Here is a 9,507-nt window from a genome sequence, read left to right as displayed (position 1 = left end):
TTGTAAAAAGGAATCAATCTATAAGATAAGCACACTGAAATATTAGCTTAATTACGTATTATATAAATCAAGAATTGAAAAGTATGTATAATATCAACTTTTTTCCAATTAAAGAAACTGTGCTCTTAGATCAGTGTTTCTCAACCTTTTTTGGCCCAACGCCCCCTTCATAAACTGGCAAAATTTTACAGCCCCCCCAAAAAAAACGATTAATTATGAAAAGCAAATATATATTTGCGAGCATGAAAACAGTATATATACTGGTAGTAGTGGCTACGTCATAATGGAACTGACCAGATTTTGTGATAATATACTGAAAAATTACTGAATTTAACTTTTAAATAGATAGCGTTCGTAAATAAAACGGTTGGTCAATCAAATACGACAATGGTGTAAGAGAAATTGTTTGGCTATCGTGCGAGCATGTACAGTAGAGTAGATTATCCAGAAAATTATGTGACGAAATCGTTACGCTGGGCTGCAGATGGGTTAAACCAGAATGGGTTACTAACCCCCCAAAATATTCTAAAGTTTAAAAACATGAGCAGTACAAAACACATGATTATTTCCATTGGTACACATTCCATAATCTACACAGCATCAATTTGTTACATGCTGATATAAAAGGATGCAACCTAGTTTGTACCCTGAACAGTTCGTACCCTCAGTTCATACCCTGAAAAGATAGAGAAAAAATTTAAAAAAGCCGAAGACGCTGATCGCAGTTTCCGCAAACAAACAAAAACTCTTAGGATCATTACCGGAAATTTTAAAATGTTTGCGGAAACTCTAATCAACCCTAACCCTTTTAAAATGTTTGCGAAAACTGCAGAAAAACGGTTCTATTTTTTCTCTCGATCTTTTCAGTGTGTTTGTTTGCAGAAACTCCGATAAGCGACTTTGGCTTTTTTTAATTTTTTTCTCTCAATCGTTTTCTAACCCTAACCCCTTTTGAAATGTTTGCGGAAACTGCCATCAGCGACTTCAGCAAACTCTTAGAGTCTTAGGATTATTACCAGAAATTTTAAAATGTTTACGGAAACTGCTGAAAAACTGAAACTGCGATCAGCGACTTCGGCTTTGTTCAATTTTTTTCCTTCGATCTTTTCAGTTTGTTTGCCGATCAGTGACTTCGGCTATTTTTAATTTTTTCTTCTTGATCTTTTCCTAACCCTAAACCCTAACCCTTTTAAAATGTTTGCTGAAACTGAGATCAGGCCTTCGGCTTTGTTCTATGTTTTCTCTTGATCTTTTCAGTTTGTTTGTTTGCAAAAACTGCGATCAACGACTTCGGCTTTGTGCTATTTTTTCTCTCGATCTTTTCAGGGAGAAAATTTTGAAAACTTGCGGAAACTGCGATCAGCGACTTAGGCTTTTATTAAATTTTTCTCTCAATCTTTTTAGGGTACGAACTGTTCAGGGTACGAACTAGGTTGCACCCGATATAAAATGCTATGATCTATCAAAATATAAAGTATATAATATAATACTAGTAGATCTTAATACCATTAGTTTATTAAAATAATAGCAGTTTGAAATTTTTTGGGGGGTGCGCACCCCCCCTTGGATCCATCCTTGCACCTGGGATAGTCAATAGTCATTTAAAAATGCAAGTTTGACACATGGTGTAATTCAGACACACATATTTGGCAGGGTGGTAAAAATGGTTGCACACACCTGACATGACCGTATGGGAATGAAAAACGTTTTTTCCGTCTTTCATCCTGACATTTTCTTCCATCTCATTTCCATTCTATTTCAAAAATTTCTTCTATCTGCAAATTTTGTGATTTCCGCACTGCACTGTAGGTTATGCCACAAGTAAGCCCATCGACCATAAGCTAATGAAAGGTCAAAATTTAACAGCAGTATGTTTTTAAACGTTAAGTACCATCTGGTGTTAGAAATTGAAACTAGAAGACCTCTATCTGTGGCCTTGATTCGGTGCAACTGCAACACTGATTGTACAGGGAATACAGCGCGAGAGTAGCTGTTTTCAGTGTTTTGTCAGTTCATGTCAAACATCAGTGATATCTCATTTAGATTAACTGTTTGATTTTTTAGATGTCTTGAAGTGTATTGTCAATAAGTTTTTGCAGATTGGTGGAACGTAGAAGCGTTCTTACCTAGAAGTGTGTTTAGAGTTTGTAGCGAAGCAAGCTTACTCTCTCTTCTATCGCTAAGTTAAATTTAGATTTCAGAAGGCACCTTGTCTTAGACAACCGCATGTTTCTATGCCTCCAAAGTGTAGCTTTAATTTGAATGACAATTAGGCTAGCCTATGTGTTTGTCTCAGACTGTTGTCAAATTTATCGTACTGGTACCCATTTGAAGCTATACATGGGCATCTACTGAAATAAACTTGCTTGATTAATTATTATCATTACAGTAAGCGCTTTGGTTTTAAAGACCTATGCATGCTGGATAATGCTGCCACATATCGCTATTGTTTCGCACACTTTCCATCAATTGTACCTGTTTTTACACAAATAGAATGATTTAAGAGCGATGTAGTGGATTTAAGTGAGAAAGTAAAACTATGCCACTCACAAGGATGCTTGTTTCACCGTGAATGTCGTCAACTTTTCATCCTCAAATGCAATACACAAATTTACAGGGAATAAAAACTTAGTAGGTTTGGTCTATTTTTAGCATTCAAATTTAGTTTTGTTTCCACTGGTGGACGTTGCTGATTCTTTACTTGCAGTGATTTCTGACTGCAATTTGAAAGATTGCAACTTACTTAGGATTTGGGAATAAAGTTTTGTCAGTGCAGTGAACCGAAACAATGTTTTGAAAATGTTGAGGTGTTTCCAACATAAACTGAAAAATATTTGGCTTCAAAGCTCTTTTTCAGTTTTTCAAAGAAAATGCAGAAAAGCGCATCATTAATTGCAGATAAAGGCCTACTGTTTCGATCTCCGTGCAGTGAAATGATTCAATAGAAATTTAGTTTGGATTGATTCAATGTTTTAGTCGTCGGACACAAACAAACAACACAAAAATTCAAAAAACAAACAACATCAAATATCTTTTCATTTTTTTTAATGACAAACTAAGTTGGAATTATCACATTGAAGATCTATCTGGGAGATTGGCGCAAATATCTGGAATATTTTATAAAATTAGAAACTACACAAACAAACAAAGCATGTTAATACTGTACCATGCTCTTGCACGCTCAATAATACAATATGGATTTTTATGTTAGGGTTAATTAAGCCAGGGCTTTGGATGCGGAGCCTGAGCAAGGAGCCGGAGCCCGGAACCGTGCATTTTCAACGGAGCTGGAGCCGGAGCTCTACGTGAAATTCAAGTGGAGCAGGAGCTAGAGTCAATTGTTTGAAAAATAGCTCCGGCTCCGATGTATTTCATAAAATGCTACTACTATTGGTTGAATTCACATAATTTAACAGCAATCCCTAACAAAATTAAGAGATTATTTGCGTAATCAGACGTCAAATTAACGAATATTTTTTGAAACGCGGTTCCGTATGACATTTTGATGAAAGTATTTTAAATTTCATAAAGTTGTGCCATTTTTTAGCAACAGTTGATCGCAGGCAATTTTAAGCTTTAGAAATTAAATTGATATGTCATCATTATTTTAATGAAAGTAGCCTACTTTTCGGAGCCTGGAGCTGGAGCCGGAGCAGTGGTATCAATAAGCTCCGGAGCAGGAGCTGGAGCTAATTTACGATAAAAGAGAGCTCCGGAGCTGGAGCAACTTAATATTTACGCCTGCTCCAAAGCCCTGGTTCAAGCACACAAAAACTGCTGAACACAAAAACTCCCTCTCTCTCGGATGATGGTTGTTTTTGAGGGTGATTGAAAGCAGTTTTAATTTTAAAATTCCCATATATTTCTCCGTGTTTCCAAATGTTACCAGAGGCTGAGTTAAAATTTATATTTTTCTGTTAAAAAATAAAAAAATAATCATACAAATTTATAGAATCAGGGTTTTATTGAATAAAAAATCAATTCAGACTGATCTGGATTCGCAGAAAAAACAATGACATTTGGGTCCGGATCATGTACCCTAGCGGTTCCTAACCTTTTTTTCTCACTATGAAAATAACTTCCCGGACCGGTGTAACGGTCCAGGGGTGACCGCAGTCCAAGAGTTACCACAGTTTACAAATATAATTAGCCAACGGTAATTATTATTTTTTTATAAAAATATGTGAAATTTCTACAGCTCAAAAAGTTACATTGACAATTTTAGGCAATAATTAATCTTAAATGAAAAAGTATGCATTAGTTTGAGAGTACCTATTCAATTAAACTTAGTTGTAAATTTTTTTTGTATCTTTTTTGTATCGCTTTCAGAAGCGCCGGGCAGCTCTGGTTATTTGTGGTCTGACGTCATTTCTGGAGTTCCGCGCTACAGCAGCATGGTAATATTTGGACCGCAGTAACTCCTGGACCGTTACACCGGCTGTATGAAATCTAATATAGGCTTAGTACAATTCTCATTCACCTCACCGCAAGACAAATGAAGATACTGTAGTTCCTGCGAGCTTTCTCTGACTTACTCTTGCTTGGCTTTAAAATTCTGCAATCTATATAATTTGTGTAACTCGTAAACGTAGCCTACAGCGCGCTTTCGCGTTTCGCACTGGATTTTTAAGAATGCCTAGTCGCATTCCGCCAATCACCTCATATATACGTAGTTTTGCGGTTTCGTAACATTGTGCATTTGTGTGTGGCACGCAGGGCACTCTACCATTTGCGTGTCTCAGGCAAACCCAGCCCTCAGACACTGGTGGGGTGCTATGTGGCACGAAACAGCTTAATCCGCTTTCGGGATTTTGCTCTATTTCGGTACCATACCAGGCCCGTAACAAAGGGGGCGCAAGGGGGGCGAAGCCCCCCTTGCAATAATGTTGCTCCCCTTGGAGAAAATGATATTAATTAACTCTTTTTGCTAACTTTTCAGTTTCATACCCAATTTTCTTGTGTTGTTTAGTTGTAAACATTGTGTGTCTAATGGTGTGGTCGAATGTTGTGTTAAACAGACAGACTCGAGATTTATTGCTGGTAAGATCCAGAGTAAGCTTACACCAGTTTCCAACTGAGCTAAGCAGTGTGATAGTCGATCAGTCTCCAGAATACTGTGCAGTTGACTGCCACTAAGCATTATTAAAGTACCGGACGACCACCTTGGCATTTGCGTTCCTGGTATGCTTCTATACTTGCAGATTGAAACTTAGATTGGCAGACAATTCATAGTTTTGCACATCTGTTCGTGCCCTTTCAAGAAAAAATGAAAACTTTTTGGACCGTTAATCTCTCATTCCTATACGAAACTGCAGATAGATACTCCATCAGAGACGGAATTGCAAGTCGCAATACAGTTCCTACACGGCCATGTGGAAGTTGCAGAACACCAGGATTCCAATATAGTAGGGGAGATGCGGGAGAGTTGAGCCAATTTTTGCTTTTGAGTCCATATTTCCGATTGTATGATTGTTCGTCCAAAATGTTGTGTGCTTATGTTGAAGTAGAACCAATTGGCTTCCAATCACTCTGATTAAATGTTAGTCAATATCAAAGGTATTTTTAGAATTTAACTTTAAAAAAGTTTTGTCAAATGGCTCAACTCTCCTCCACCTACAGTACAGGAGAGTTGATCATAGTGTTAAGGAGAGTTGAACCGGATAAGGAGAGTTGATCCATGTATTGTAGAAGTTCAAAGTTAGAGTAGCGTAGATCTAAGCATGTTCTGCAAAAGCCTCATAAACCTTGCGAGTCATAATTTTTGCTTTCAACAAACAATCAACGCAATTAAGAATGGCTTTTTCTGTTGAATAGTAAGCTATCTGTAAGCCTAAAGTACGGTATACTGTATTTATGCACCACAGAATTTTATGAGTGTAGACTCTTTTAAAAGAAAACATCATTCTTGTAAGCAGTAGCCTATGCCACAAAATACATCCGGATTTCTAGTCATAGTAGCTCTGAAGAAAATCTCCAGCGTGCTGCTGAAGCAAATGAACGTGGCACCTGGATTCAATCAGCTGCAAACGAATTCGGGGTCCACAACAGGTCCACTTTAGAGCGATATATTAAGAAACGCAAAGAAAAACGTCATGACAATTTTGGATACAAGAAATGTAAAACAGCTTATATGATATTTACAATGGAAATGGAAACTGAGCTAGCCAATCACATGAAAGACTTGGCCTCTACACGGCTTATCAAAAGACAAATGTCGCATGCTTGCCTACGAATTTTCTTTGAGAAATAACGTTGTTATTACCGATAGCTGGAAAGAGGACAAGAAAGCAGGACAAAGCTTCTGGTTGGGATTCAAAGGTCTCCAAAAGTTGTCGATGCGTAGCCTACTCCTGAAGCGACATAATTAGTAAGGGCAACAGCATTTAATAGATACCATACACTGTTGGTGGGCTACCTTCTTCGATAATCTTGCAACTGTAATGGATCGCTATCATTTCCAGCCACAAGACATATAGACTACTGTATTTAGGAAAAACAAGTTTTACTCAATGTGTCCGCCATTTGCGTCGATGCCAAGTCGGAGACTCTTCGAAAAGGACCTACAAAGTCACAAATAACTCTTTGAGGTATTTAGGGACATTCTTTTTTCAGATTTATAGCCTTCAGCGCTTCCAAACTTTGGTTGTGTTTAGTCGAAACCTTGTTCTCCAGGTAAGACCAGATGCCAATAAAGTCTAGGGGGTTCAGGTCTGGGGATGAAGGAGGCCATTCTTCCTTTGAAATGAAGAACGGCACATAAGCGGAAAGCAAGTTTTGCGTTCTCTTAGCTCCATGTAAAGGGGCAGAATCTTGTTGGAATGACCAATTATGTTTTTTGAAGTGTTTCTTTGCCCAAGGCAATAATGAACCCTCAAGAATATCATTTCGGTAGTAGCCTATTCTTGGTTTAATTTCACTCCTTGGTCCACAAAAATCAATGGACTCCTGCTGATTCGTTGACTGCGACCCACACCATCACTTCTGATGCCGCCCCTTGTCTCCGAGTGACTACCCGGGGTTCCATGTCACCATTTCTTGACCAAATACGATCATTCTGACTGTTAAAATGATGCTAGAGATCAATTTTTTTCTCATCGCTGAACACAAGGTTTGGCAGCGTGCCTCTTTCAATACGTGAGAGCAGAATTCTGGCTCTGGAGAGACGTTTCTCGATGGTATTGACATTTAGCAACTGTTTCTTCATGTGTTTAAATGGGCTCATCTTCAAATCCCTCTTGAGAACTGTGAACTTGGTTCCAAAGGCCACGTTCGCCTTCTTTGCCAATTTTTGAATTGGATCTCTCGTAACGTTAATGATGACCCTTGTAATAGATAAGCCGTTAGGTTAGCTATTCAATCATAGTGTAACAAATAATTCAGTAAGAATAGCCTGGGCTCTTTTATAGAACTTACCACAATGCCTGAAATATTTGCATGATTGGCTAGACTGTTTTAACAAATAGGTTGAAGCAAAAGTCCAGATGCTTCGATCTTTTTGCTTCGATTAACTGTTTCAAGCAAGTATAGGCCTATCGTTTTTAAGCATAAAACCACAATTTACACGCTAGAATTGTAGATTTGAGAAAAAAAAATTATTAATTATATAAAAGGGAGAGTTGAGCCACGTGGTTCAACTCTCCTTGACGTGATGGTTCAACTCTCCTAATCGTAGCCATTTTGAATTTAGCCCGGATTTCTTCAAAACGGTTTTAAGAAGCTGCGTGGTAGCCTAATCGTTGCATACAATCACCTTTTCCAAAGGTACCCTGCACTATATTTGTAATTTAAATATATTTTTATAGATCTAGAGATATTTAAGCAAATGCTGAAATTTTTCGAATCTACTTTTTGATACGTTTTTTGCATTTTCAAAGCTAACTTTCCGTGGCAATATCGCGAAGCCTTTTTTACAACAGTGAAGCTGTAACAACGTTTTTTCATACCACTAGTGACAGTAGAGTGCAATTATGTTAAACAGAATTTCTGCTAGAGGTGGTGGCTCAACTCTCCCTGTGCCTCAACTCTCCTGCATCTCCCCTAGGCCTACTGAAAGAACTGTACAATCAACGACTGGCATTCCTAAATGTATATAAGCTTGCCGCTACTGTGGCATCATTCGGGACTCGGGTCCAGTAGTGCGGTTTGTGAGAGTGGCTTCTCGGTCTTATCTCGGATAGACAAGCCTACACGCAGGTCTATGTTACAGGCGAACTTGGTTGTGTTGGCGTTTGAAAAGGAAATAACCGGGAAAATAGACGTGGACGTTTTTGTTAGATTCAATGAAGTCCATCCACGCCTTCTGTTGTAGGACCTAACCTATATCTATGGCGAGGATACATTTCACTGATGGTGTGAAGTAGGTTCTCATTGTTATCATCAAAGGATTGATCTTGAAGAGATGATTGTTGATTCTGCACTAGAAAAAATGAGGTGCAGTAGGCTATACAATTATTTACAAAACGATGAGTGACAGGTGCAGCGGCTGCAGCCCTATTTGATCATAGTTCAACGCCTATTTTCTATGTATAGGCCTAGTATATTTTATGTGATTTATGCGGGGGATTTATGCAGCGCATTAGAGGAAAATGTGAATAAACTAAAACGAACTCAAAGTTTATGAAAGGCAATGGATTAACTAACAAAAGAATCAACTACAAAATCATAAATTTTGCTGCGGTTTTTATGCCAATTTTCAACCATTTTATCACTAGTTGATGGTCAAATGTTTTAAAAATGATTTTGCTTCTCAATTTCCATGCTTTCGTCATTATAACTGTTTAAGCTACAGCATGTAATTAACTCTAATGCCAGCTCACGCTACTGTTTCTATGATAATCTATGCTAATTGCCAATGTAGACGCTGTATTACAATTAAAGTTTTTGCGTAGATATACCCACATTGTGTACAAACGTCGTTTTCGTACATCAGTGACGATCGGTGAGGGAAAGCAAGGAAAGCAGTGCTTACCTGAGCGAAAACTATGCAAAATATAATGACTGAATTCTAGGTTTAACTTCTTATTATTTTTATCACGTCTATTTTAACTTGAAAATTACTGTGTTCGTGACTAGAATTACTCGTAACGCTTGTGAGTAGTCTAAGTCCTCACCAAACCGCATGTCTTGCCTATAAATGCCAATTAACGCAAACGCTCCTGTCAGAAACAATCACTGAGGCTCCAGGGAAATCAACTATCAAAGTTGCTTTCCACACGTTCAAAAACGTCAAAAAACGCCTTCGTTTTATCCAATCCTCAATCGTTTTGCAAAACGTCACCAGCTGCTTAGCCAATCAGATGTGTTATGGTTAGAGTTGCTTTCTCAGTGACGTCAATGCGTACAATAGGTAGACTATCTCGTCATACGCACAGAATGGTCTCTCGTCACGGTACACAGCACAGCATCATAAAGGCGAAAAGATTGTTGCTGTTTTTTGATGTCTTCACGCCATGTACTTTAGCCTACTAGCTTTCATAGTCATGCCTTTGCCCTTTTTACAGCGTTGGT

This window comes from Aplidium turbinatum, chromosome 9, assembly GCF_918807975.1.
Source record: "Aplidium turbinatum chromosome 9, kaAplTurb1.1, whole genome shotgun sequence".
NCBI lineage: Eukaryota > Metazoa > Chordata > Ascidiacea > Aplousobranchia > Polyclinidae > Aplidium > Aplidium turbinatum.
Note: the sequence above shows the minus strand (reverse complement) of the source record.